Raw genomic sequence first — 13,385 nt, 5'->3', positions numbered from 1 at the left:
GGGATCTTCCCTTTAGCACCCTGGTTTCGGTTCGGGATAGACTGGTGCAATTTAAAATTGTTCACAGGGCATATTTCACCCCACACAGGCTTCACAAGATGAACCCTGCGCATTCCCCGGAGTGCTGGAGGTGTAGCGCCTCTCCCGGCGACTTCTCCCACATTTTTTGGACATGCCCTGCAGTGAAACAGTATTGGGAGGAGGTGCTAGAATTGACTAACAAAGTGGCGGCGGCTCAACTGCCCTTGGCAATGGAGGTCTGTCTCTTGGGTATCATTGAAAACATTGTCACATCCTCCGCCAAGCGTACACTGATCAGCCTGCTCCTCTTTTATGCACGTAAGAACATTGCAATGCACTGGAAGAAACCCACGCCCCCCTCCCTGGTACAGTGGAGACGTCTGGTGAACGCCAGCCTCCCCCTGTACAAAGATACATACTTCAATAGAGGCTGCCCGCAGAAGTATGACAAAGTTTGGAGGGCTTGGTTGGCGGAGTCCGAAACTGCTGGCTAAACAATTCATGTAGACCTTACCTCTCCCATTTAGCCTGAGTCCCACTGTTGGCATATGTCGGGCTGCTGTGTCGGCACGCAGTGATTGTGTCATGTCAGTGACTAGGTGCACCCTCTGCTCCCCAGCAGTCCTTACTTTGGTTATTGAAGCACACTGTAACAATGAACTATAACGCGTATTCGCTTTTACATTGTATGCATATTTGAGCTGTGTAACTCTATGTCCTATCTATTTTGTTCTTCTTTCTGTACTGTCTGAAAAACTTTAATAAAAACAATTTGAAAAAAAAAAAAAAGTTAAGATTTTTTTTCTTTTTTAATAATTTTGCTAGATGTTTCCCTGGTTTATTATCCCATAAATACCTCTCTTTCTTTACTTGATTAAATGTACTTCTGGTTTCTTGTTCTATTTGCTCTCTTAACTCTTCTCTCTTGATATTTAATTTTAGTAAAGTTTCTTTATTTCTGTCTTGTTTATGTTGTTGTTCTAAGTTATAAATTTCTTTTGTGAGAGTTATTCTATTCTCCTTATTTATTTATTTTTCCGCCCCGATCTTAATTAGTACTCCGCGCATAAAAGCCTTATGGGTATCCCAGACTATAGCCTCTGAAACGTCCTCTGTTAAATTTATTTCAAATAATTCCTCCAATTCCCTTTTTAACCTGTATTCTATATCTTTATCCTGAAGGAGTTCTTCATTAAGCCTCCATTTCATGTTATTTACCCGTTTCTCCCCTATTTTTAGTCGTAATGAAATTGGTGCATGGTCGGAGAAAGTTGCTATACCTATGCTGGAATCACTTATATTTTCTAGAAACCTATGCTCTACCAAAAAAAAATCGATCCTCGAGTAGGTCTCGTGCACTGGTGAACGGAATGTATAGTCCCGCTGTCCATTATGCTGTATCCTCCACACATCTACTAATTGAGATTGATGAAGTTTTTTTTTCAATTTGTTTCTCCATGCCATTCCGATCCCCTGTGCACGAGACGTACTATCTAAATCTGGATCCATGTGAAAATTTAAATCCCCCCCTATTATAGCTATTCCCCGTTTAAACTCCATAAACTCAGTTAGCGTTTTCATTACATAGCGGATAGGATTTTTATTTGGGCAATATATATTTGCTAATGAGATCTCTGCTCCATTCAATTTTCCTCTCAGGAACAAATATCTGCCCTCAGGATCTGCCCTTCTCTCATCTATTATAAACCGGATCTCCTTAGCAAAACCTATAGCGACCTCTTTCGCTTGGCTAATTGGAGAATCTCCAAAATACCATACCGGGTAAAGTTGTGTCATATTTTTGCGAGTTGCTTCTATGGTAAGATGGGTCTCCTGCAACATAATCACATCCCCCTTCAATAAGCTAAGCTCCTTCATTATATTTGCGCGCTTAATGGGTGCATTTAGGCCCCTGACGTTATAAGATATAATGTTTATCTCCGACATTTTTTTTTAAATTTTCTTGACTTTTCATGGATTTCTGGGGTCCCTTCTTCCCTACTACCAGTCCCCCCTCCCTGTCTTCCCCTCCCCCTTTCTCCTCCCTCCATCCCCCCGCCTCCCCCTCCCCCCACCTTTCCCTTGGAGGAAATACTGGCCTCTCTGAGGCCCTTGACCGTGGCCCTGCTTTCCGATTCCCGGCCCCCGGCTCCTCCTCCTAGAGGTTGAGCTCTGAGGGATTACAGAAATCGGACTCCCTGCCCCCCCCTATCCACCCACTCCAGCTCCATCCCTCCAAAACATCCCCACTTATAAATCCCTCTACTTATGTGACACAAAACGTGAACATTTCTCTCTAACCCCCTTTATTTATTCATCCCCCCTTTTTTTTTCCCTTTCTTTTCCTTTTTTCAGCATAACACCTACTCTTCTGTGCCTCCCCCCCTTTTCCTCTCTCCCTACATTTTTTTTCTACCCGGTGGTCTCTTCCAGACCGGTTGCCATGCCTGAACTTCTTCTGGGCTGTCTTTTTGTTCCAGTTTCTCCCACCATCCTGGGATATCAATTAAATCTATGTTCAATCTCCTACAAAAATTTGGGGTCTCCTCTGGAAATCTTAATGTTGCCGTCGTATCTTAACTGCATATTTACGCTGGCCGCTAGGGGCGTGTACTCTGATTTACGCCTAGAAATATATAAATCAGCTAGATACGCCTATTCACAAACATACGCCCGACGGTCGCAGTACAGATACACCGTTTACGTAAGGCTTTTTCCGGCATAAAGTTACCCCTGCTCTATGAGGCGTAGATGAGGCGTATGTTAGGTATGGACGTCGGAACAGCGTCAAATTTTTCACGTTTTACGTCGTTTGTGTAAGTTGTTCGCGAATAGGGCTGGGCGTAATTTACGTTCACGTCGAAATCATTGGCTTTTTGCGGGTTAATTTGGAGCATGCGCACTGGGATACTTTCACGGACGTCGCATGCGCCGTTCATAAAAAGCGTAATTTACGTGGGGTCACAATAAATTTACATAACACACGCCCACATCTTCCACATTTGAATTAGGCAGGCTTACGCCGGCCTATTTACGCTACGCCGCCGCAACTTTGCTTTGAGAATACTGCACTTGCCTGTCAAAGTTGTGGAGGCGTAACGTTAATAGGATACGTTACACCCGCACAAATATGTGCTCTCCTACGTGAATCTGGCCCTAAATCTTATCCCAATATAGGCCTCAATCTAGAAGCAGTATAGGCCACTGATGCCCAAAGTAAAAATCTTACCTTCATTCTCACGATCGGTACTTCCTCCGTTCACAGATTGTACGTACTACGCAATCGCGTTACACTTTATATACACTGAGCATGCGTGAAACTCCACCCACCCCTGATGTTGAGTGAGTGAGAAACTTATATAGCGCAACACATGCAAACTGAATTGCCTCTGGGCGCTTAGTATCCTTTCCCTACTGTACTTTTGCCCTCAGAAAAGATGGGTTTTGAGTTTTTTTCTGAAGGCCAGGTGATTCACCTCCAACCGGATGCTGGTTGGTAGAGCGTTCCATAGTCTAGGTCCTTGGATTCCAAATCTTCGTTCTCCTTTGGACTTTTTGACATTTAAATTTTTTGCATAGATATTGGGGGGCATTTCCTTGAACACACTTATGTGTCAGACAGAGTGCCTTAAAAGTGATTCTGTCTTTTACTGGCAACCAATGAAGGGATCTCAGTGAAGGTGAGATTGATTCCCATGTTTTGTTTCCCAGTCACGAGTCGAGCGGCCGTATTTTGAACGACTTGCAGACGAGTGATTTGGTATTTTGGGAGTCTGAGGTAGAGGGCATTTGCATAGTCGAGTCTGGAGTTGATAATTGTACCCACCACGACTGCTATGTCTTCTTTTGGGATAAAGGGAATGAGTCTACATAGCAGGCGCAGCAGATGGTGGGATCCGCTGACTACTGACCCTATTTGTGCATCCATTGTCATGTGGGTGTCAAAAATGACTCCGAGACTTTTGACTTTGGTGCTAGGGGTGATGGTTTGTCCCAAAATGGGCGGCAGTGTCCATATTGGTCTCTTTCGGTTGGCTTGAAACAGGAGAAGTTCTGTTTTTGAGCCGTTGAGTTTAAGGTAACTCTCCGTCATCCAATTTTCTATCAAAGTAAGGCATTTCTCTAGTCCGAGATAATGATCCTTATTGTTGCAGACGTTCTTTCTAGTATATTCCCCGCCCCTTCTCTTTCGGTGTGCAGTGGGAGACTACAAGGCAGGAGACACAGTGGATATCAGGGAACTACAGAAAGGGAAGAGAATGGGAATTAACTGATAAGAGGCATCGAGGAGTTTAGCTATTAGAAAAAATTTGAGGAACTCAATTTATTCTCTCTTGAGAATTGGAGTTTAAGGGGGATATGATCAACATGTACACATACATAAGTGGTCCATATAGTGAACTTGGTGTTAGAGTATTCACTTTAAGGTCATCAAGGGGGCACTCTTTATGTCTAGAAGAAAAGAGATTTTATCTCCAAATATGGAAGGTTTTGTCACAGTACCAGCTGTGAAAATATGGAAGAGAGTCCTTCCAAAGTTGGTTCTGGCCAGCTCAGTTGATTGCTTTAAAAAATGCCTGGATTCTTTCCTAGGTATACATAATATAACTGGGCACTAACATTTATAGGTAAAGTTGATCTAGGGAATATCTGATTGACTCTCGGGGGATCGGAAAGGAATTTGTTTCCCCTGCTGTAGCAAATTGGATCATGCTTTGCTGGGGTTTTTCGTCTTCCTATGGTCAACTGTGGATACAGGATTGTGTATATGGGATTGTATGTTTTTTTTTTTTGTTGGTTGAACTAGATTTAGAATTTTTTCCATCTTTTTTCAACCTGTCTAACTATGTAACTATATGTACACTGACACACAGATAAATTACATTACATAATTTATTACATAATAAACAGAAAATTGCGCTAACCCAAACCAAAATTAATAATGTGTCAATATTGAACCAGAAGGCTGCAGTAAACGGTGTGAATACACATTGAAGGAGCCCTTCCTCCTTCACATCGAACGCGGTGACATCACTGTACGCCGTCCCAGATGCGTTTCGTCATAAGTTGATGTTTTCATCCCCATTGAAAACGTCAACTTATGATGAAACGCGTCTGGGACGGCGTACAGTGATGTCACCACGTTCGATGTGAAGGAGGAAGAGCTCCTCCAGTGCCGGCCAGCATCTTTTTACACACTTTTGTGAATTTGTGTTTGTAAGTACAATCTTTTATACTAAATAAACGTTACAAAATGGTATTATGCTATGGTCCGTTTTTGTCATCCATGATCCACGGACCATCTTGGTGAAGGAGTTAGTGATCCCTCGTTGGATGATTGATCCTGTGGCTCCCGGACCCTGTGTTTAACCCACTGACAGAGACCATATCTCTTTAAGGCTGTTTTTACTCATCAATCTGGTAAGAGGCTTTCCATGTGGTGGCGGTTCTCACGGATGTTTTAAACGTTCACTGTGGTGCTGTTCGTCTCAGATGTTGACACCGACACACTACACTGTACTCACACTACACTAGCATGGCACTGACACACTACACTGACACTACACTATACTCACTCTATAATCACACTCCACTAACACTACACTAACACTCGTCACAATAACACACTAACTCACTTTTAGCAAACAGAGCCCTGCTCTATCTATCTCCCCTCCAACAACACACTGCAAAAGGTTGCTGTGGGAAGAAACCTTTTAAAGTGTGTGGTGGGACTATAAAAACTGAGCCATGATTGGGCAAAGTCATCATGACTTTGTCCAATCAAGGTTCTGACTGTGCTCTGTGACCTGATTGGGCAAATCTTTTTTCCAATTAGGGCCCTAGAACGCACTGTGCAGCATGCAGTGCATTGTGGGATGCTTGGCGGGTAAATATCCTGGCAAGTGCCGTGCATATTCAGGTGTTCACTGAGTGGGCGTACAGGCGATGTTCAGGCCAAATTTTTTTTCACCTCAAACTGTTAGCCCAACTCTTATCTATACCAAATAAATACATTTTGGGTGACCATACTTTTTTTGATATTCTTATGTAGGTCCCCCATTAATACCATACTAGAACCCTATGTAAGATATAGGTCTGATATGGATTTTGGGGAGCTTTATTTTTTTTTAAAAAACAATAATGGTTGTTTTGGTGCACCAATGACATCATAGTTACTATGATGCAGGCAACTGGCTCACATATTATCCTTGGTTGTAAGGATGTAGGCAACCACAAGCATCCTAGTAACTAAGGAGTGGGAAGTTATTCATCTAGTGGTAGTAATGCTACTTCTATTTTACATGGCCAGTGAGCTGAAAACATATAAAGTTTGAGTTAAACTCAGTAGTCAATACATTCAAATCTCAGCACAAAAAAACAAAAGGTACCTAATAGGAAAACCCTATAGATGGGGTTTCCTATGGGTAACAAGAGGCTACTATAGGTAAGAAGGGACTATACTCATATTTTAAGAAATTTACAAAATATTTAATATTGAAAAAGGTCGCTACAAAACATGATATACATAGCAGTAAAATTGCATGTGCAAGTTGTGTGCATGCGATTGAACTGAATGAATGAACAATAATGCACCTATGGATATATTATGTGCAGATATTAGACATACAAAAAAGACAATGACGAACATACAACAAATATAGATAAACAGTCCGGACATGAGTTTCACATCTGCTGTCATTTCCGATTGGAAAAACCGAATTGATAATGTAAATAAGGAAAAATAACAATAAATACTTCGGAACAAACAGCAGAGGTGACCCCACGGGGAGGGAAGCAGAGGGCTGGTATCACGGGGAACAAAAGAATATATATATATATATATATATATATATATATATATATATATATATATATATATATATATATTGTAAACATTGGGGGTTGTTAACTCAATGGTAAATGCATTTTTCAGCGAGTCCACAGCAGTCAGATGTTAGGTTTGAGGGCATGGCAGCCCATTTTTATTTAAAAGGCAAAAATAAACAGTTCACACACAGGATTCCCACGCAGGGGTTCTTCTCCAGTAATGTTCATAGAAAGAAAAATACCAAGCCTCCTGGCTCCCAGGCTCACTCAGCCTTGCAGTACCTGCTATACCTGGCCCACTCCTGGCCTCAACAGGATTCTCCAGCTTACTGTCTCCCAGACTTCCGGACTTCCTCCAGCCCCCTTGGACTCGCTAGCCACCTCAGGTCTACCAGCCTTCCCAGTCCGCCAGGCACAAAGTCCCCCCACACCAGGGATGTAGTCTTCCAGGGCAGACAGCTTTCCACACACACTTGTGTTGAACCAGCAGCCAGCTGCACACACTCCACCTTCCTCTCCTCTCTGTTCTTCCCAGTCCCTGATTATATTGGCTGTTTTCACCTGAGCACCCAACCTGCTGGCTATTCCCAAGACCTGGACACAGGGCCGGAGATCCCATTCTGCCCAAGTCTCTGCAGGATCTCCAAACCACACAGCCCCATTCAAACTTGGCAAAACCCGGAGAAAGCTGCCAAAACAGTTTTCTCAGTTTTAAAGTTATGCTGTGAAGTTCTGCAGTCCACTGACATGCAGACTCTGTGTCCATTTTTGCTGCGTTTTTATGGTGACCGGGACCCTGACTATTACAATATATATATATATATATATATATATATATATATATATATATATATATATATATATATATGCCGTGGTGTATTTAAAATGAAAAATGGACAAAGTTGAGGAGCCCGCCCAATGGGGTGAATTATGCTCTGTACTGATATCCTTTGTCCTATTAATGGCATATAGATGTACCCCAATGATAAATAATTGAGGAACTACTATAGAGAAGGAACATTCCCTGAAATCAAAATAGAAAGACCCGTTAGGTAAAAAATTGTCTATGAGTCTATGTAGTTTCACTGAACAACCATGGCCATGGATAGTTGAATTTGAACAGTTCCGATGGAGATAATATGCTCCTCAAATAAATATAATAATGAAGCCAAATAAGGATTGGACATCAAAGATGTGGTTTTGGAACAATCCTACCATGTCTGTGGTTAAGGTCTTGGCAGCGCCAGCATCCAGCGGATGAGAAAATGAGAAACACCTGATGTGTGAAAGGTGGTATCAACCTTATTTTTTTAGGAAATCATGCCTGAACATGTGCAGCATTCGAGTGTGTGAGATCACATGCACTCTGAGGGGTGCCACTCGTGTGTCCTTCGGATTCCTCTAGGACTGGCGTGCTGACATGCTGGCGTGTGCTGGCGTATAAAGCCGTATCCTCGTACCAAGCCGACGTGCTTCCGACCCGAACTGACAGGGGGTGTGTCAAACGTCCGGATGCTGTGACATCAACGCGTTTCGCAACAGAGTCACGTAGCTTCGTCTGGACGTTGGAGAAGGGGCTGTGCATCACTCCTTTTATACCATCCGGTGCACGCCCACATCTTCAGACTGTACAGTCTCCATCATGGGTGAGAGTGTTGTTGATTGGATCGTATACTCTCAATGTTGTCTAACAAGTTCCTTCAGGGTATATGTATAAGTAGCCGTATTTGTAGTTCTCAAATTGAACTATTGTTTGCAAAACAAAATGGGAACTGACATAATGTTAAACATATATATAAATGTTTTTGTTGGCTAGATTTCTTATATATGTATTATTTAACCCTCAAATGCATGCAACATCAAAACTGACACATACATCTCGACAAACAAACAAAAAACAACATAAAAAGATTTAAATCATTATCCCTAGCAGATAAGGGAAGGAGGAACTTGGTGCAATACTTGTATTCTGGATATTGGCAACATTAGTGCCAATATAGCAAGTGGAGATCATATTATCTTGGAACTCAGAAGGATATTCTCATTTAAATTATATTTAACTATATGTCCCTTGAATTTTTGGATACATATAGTTATATCTACATGAGTTCTGCATATATCTCTTCATAGCGCATGATTTGAAATGGTAACAGTAAAGACTATTTTAAAGATCAGGAAAAAGGGGGAGGAAAAGGGAGAGGAAAATATAGTGAATTATATGATGAATGTTAAAAATCAGGGTTAAAGTTAAGACAGAGGCAAGGTGGTGAATGAAAAGGTGGAGGCATTTTTTGTTTGTTTTTATATATATATTTTTATAAAAAGTATTGCATGCTCATTTCAACATTCATCCCTAGGGGCGCCAGGGATTTTAGGGTATATATCCACCATTTTTCTTTTTGATGTAAAATTCTATCAAAGTCACCTTGTCTTGTTGGTAACCTTAATGTGTATATGCCCTTGACTTTGAGGCCATCGGGTTTGCCTCCATGGTATTCTAAAAAATGTCTCGCTACCGGACTTTCGTAATATTTCTCCGTATCACCAGCCTTTTTCCTTTTTTCCTCTTCTTTTTCTTTCTTTTTTAATATCCCTGAGATGTTCTCCTATCCTGATCCTGAGTTGCCTTTTAGTTTTCCCTATATAAATTTTAGGGCAGGGACAAGTAAGCATGTATATGACTTTTTCGGTCGCACAATTAATAAGCCCCTTAATCTCAAAGTTCTTCTCTCCTTTTGCGTCACTGAAGGTCTTGGTCCTGTCCACAAAGGGACATACCTGGCATTTAGAGCACGGGAACATCCCAGTGCTCCGGGGGTACTCTGACAGCCAAGAAGTATTGGGTTGCTTGACAAATTCGGAATGAACCAGAATGTCACCCAAGTTCCTGGCTCTTCGAGCCACCATTTTGGGACTTGGTCCTACAATGTTAGATAGCATCTTGTTGCCTGTCAGGATACCCCAATGCTTTTCAAGTATTTTCCTCACCTTTTCCCATTGGGGACCATAGGTGGTAATGAGTCTCACCGGATTTGAATCCTTATTACCTTGGTCTATCACTCATTCAAATCTCATCTCTATTTTTGGATTGTTTGTGATGTGCAAAATCCCTTACGCATCAAAGGGGATATTTGTGACCTTTACACTGAGAGACACATGTCCCATGCCTCATATGATCACGCCTACTACTACCATTCAAGTGAAGTCAACATTTTCATGATTAAAATAACCAGGGGTCAAGTCCTGGGGAAAAAAGTGTGGGAACTCCCACCCAAGATCCACTCCCCCACAAAAAAAAAAAAAAAAAGATACGCTCATATGCATAATTACTAAACCGCATGTTTTTTTTTTTTTCGATTCATTGTACCTTAGTAATCCTTTATCGGGTAGTGCGTGGGTATTCGCAAGTTACCCGCAAGTTCTTTTGAAATCCCGCGATAACTCATGGCAGACCTCCACAATGTCTCCTGGGAGCTTTTGTCATTGTTCCCAGGACACATTGTGGAGGTCTGCCATGAGTTATCGCAGGATTTCAAAAGAACTTGCGGGTAACTTGCGAATACCCGCGCACTACCCGATAAATCTATATACAGGAAGCGGCCAGTAACAAAGGATTACTAAGGTTCGCCTGCCCCTGATCGTGACTCGAGCTAGGCATCGCCGCTTAGTGAAGGATTGGCTCGGCTGCTCTCGGCTGCTCTAGTCCTGCAAATGGAACTGAGTTCCTGCTGTGAAAAAAGTGCAGGAACTCTGTTCCCGCAGGACTTGAGCCCTGAAAATAACCAATAAGGAAATTTCATAATTGCCTCCTTACCACCTGTCAAAAGTGACAGATCTCTTTTTTAGAGGAATGGCAAGGGCTGCCACATATATGAATGAGCTATATCTGTTTTTTTTTGTTTTTTTCACTGTCTATAGAGAGTGTTTTTTTTGCAAAAAAAAAACTTAAAGCAAAAGGCATAATTTTTATTACATTTTGGATAGAGTAGAGAGAAATTAGAACTGTCAGTTTCTAATTTCTGTTTACCATTATCATGCAAACTGAAAGTAAAAGAAAATTATAAATGTTGGATTGCATCAGAACACTAATTAAAGGGAAATGTTCCAAAGAGACACTAGTTCTGTTGACCCCGGTGAGACACGGGATTCCCTCACTTTGGAGGCATTTCCTCTCACATCCTGTTTTGGCTATGGAACAGGAAGTGAAGGAAAATCTTCCTTAATGGGAAACAGACGGCAAACAACTGACAGGGTTTATATCCTCCCTTACTCTATCCAAAAAAATAAAAATAAAATTGTGGGATCCCAAAATAATATGGGTATATATAAAGAGACAGCACAGTACAGCAGGATGCTTTTCAGCCCAAAATGTCTGATAGAATCTTTAATTAATGAATTCATTTATTTTCACTGTCAATACTTCACAAGAAAAGACAAACTGTACTATTCTGGTGAACACCTTGATGTTGATGCACAATCCTTTTAAATAGTCTTTCAGTGGTCTTTAAAAACATTTTCTTTATTCTTTATTGTGGCGCTGGATAAAGATTTTTTAAACATGCTATTTTTTTTTTGGGTGGCTGGATGAGGGTGGGAACAAGGGTGCTGGTTTGAGAAGGTGAGAGCCTTCACTCTACCCCCCCCCCCCTACGAAAAATGCCAGAGAATACCAGAGAGAGGTGTTTAATTTGGGGCCTTTAATCCTGCTGCTACTGTGCCTGTGCTACGTCCATACCTTGCCTGGGAACGAGTGAAGCCGTGGGAAGGACTGGGTCCGGTCCTGGCAGAAAGGGGAGGACGGAAGACGGAGGCCGCTGTGCACTGTTAGTCGCTGCCCGTGTGCTGCACACTGTGTCGGTTGCTGCCCAGGTGATTGGGGTGGCTGCTAGATTTACCGGGGGAGACTGGAGGAGATCGTGGATCCATCGGCGAGTGGAGCCTCCCGAAGTTTCGCAAGATCTTGTGGTCTCGCGGGAGGACAGTGGTACATGGTGAGGACTGGGAACAAGTGTGAGACAAGCAAGAACACAGAAGGTAAGGAGGAAAGTTAAGTTAAGTAAGAAAGGGAAGAAAAAAAGAAAAAAAAATGAAATAAATAGAAAAATAGCCCAGAGCCCGGAGATATCATCTGCTGGAAAGAGAGGGGAAAAGTACCTATCTCTCTCTATTTGCCCCACTACTCGGAAAAACTTTATTTTTTGGTTAGAGGAGAGAAGGAATAAACAACACAAAGTGGCTCCCCTACTATGCCCAGGAAATGAGAAGTAGAGGAACAGTCAATACAGCATCAGCTACCTCAGGAAGGAGCCCAGGTTACACGCTCAGCAAAGAACCAAGCAAACCAAGCAAAGGCAGCAGCAGCAGAGCTAGAGCATTTTGCCCGAACCACCCTGTCACCTGCAAAGCTCCAGCAGTCAGCTCAAGTGGGACCTTCGGCGGCAAAAAAACGTCAAGGCAGTGTTCAAGTACTGGTGAGCCCAGCAGTGGTATCATGTGCTAAAAAAGTGAGTACCAAAGGGTTGGGGGTAGAAAAGTCTAGTACTGTAACTGCTATAACAAGCTCTCCCAACCCAGTTGAGGCGAGCATGGAGGGTGGTCCTGCGGGAAGGGAAGAAGAGCCCACATTGAGGGACCTTTTGCATGCTATAAATGCCTGTAAGTAATTGATAACTGGCACGACATACAGCATTAAAGAGGAATTAGTCTCAATGGGGGGCAAGCTGAGAGAGACAGTAGAAAGAACCGCTGCTTTGGAAGAGAGAGTAAGCGCAGCCGAGGATATTTTACTTCCGCTTAGACAAGAAGTTCTGGGACTGAAGAAACAAATGGATACTCAGGCCGCTAAAATCGATGAACTAGAGAACAGAAACCGTAGAAGTAATGTTAGAATAATAGGAATGCCCGAACAGAGTGAGGGAGCTGATCCGGTAGCATTCCTGGAGGGATGGTTTAAGGTGACATTTGGGGCTACATCTTTTACACCTTTTTTTGGTTTTGAACGAGCCCATCGAGTCCCCTTCAAATCCCGACAGGCAAGTGAATATCCGAGACCTTTACTTATAAAAATGTTTAACTACAGTGATAAAGCGACCCTGATCCAGAAGGCTAGAGAAAAGTGGGAAATCGCCTATAAAGGGGCAAAAATGTCACTGTATCTGGACTTCTCTCCAGATCTCCAGAGACGAAGAGCGGCCTTTAGGCCGATCAAATGTATCCTTCAGCAACATAAGATGACATATGCTTTGCTTTACCCCGCCTGCTTGCGGGTAACCAGGACAGATGGCATACATTTTTTTGACTCGCCAACAAGTGCAGAAAAATGGGGGAGGGGTAGCTACACCACAAATAATCATCGGAAGAAGGTATAAACACAAATTTTGCTGTCCAGGTTACACATGTTCACTAGATGATGTAGGAATTCTAGAGTGGTGGGAAAGGTTGGCAAAGGTTGTGGATTTTGTAGGAATATGTATTTTAAATTGGTTTTGTTTTGCAGGGGAAGGTTACTTACATTGGCAAATGTTCTATGGCCCATT

The sequence above is a fragment of the Rana temporaria genome, chromosome 11, assembly GCF_905171775.1.
Source record: "Rana temporaria chromosome 11, aRanTem1.1, whole genome shotgun sequence".
Taxonomy (NCBI): Eukaryota; Metazoa; Chordata; class Amphibia; order Anura; family Ranidae; genus Rana; species Rana temporaria.
The sequence above is the reverse complement of the archived record's forward strand: the minus strand, read 5'-3'. Positions refer to the sequence as shown.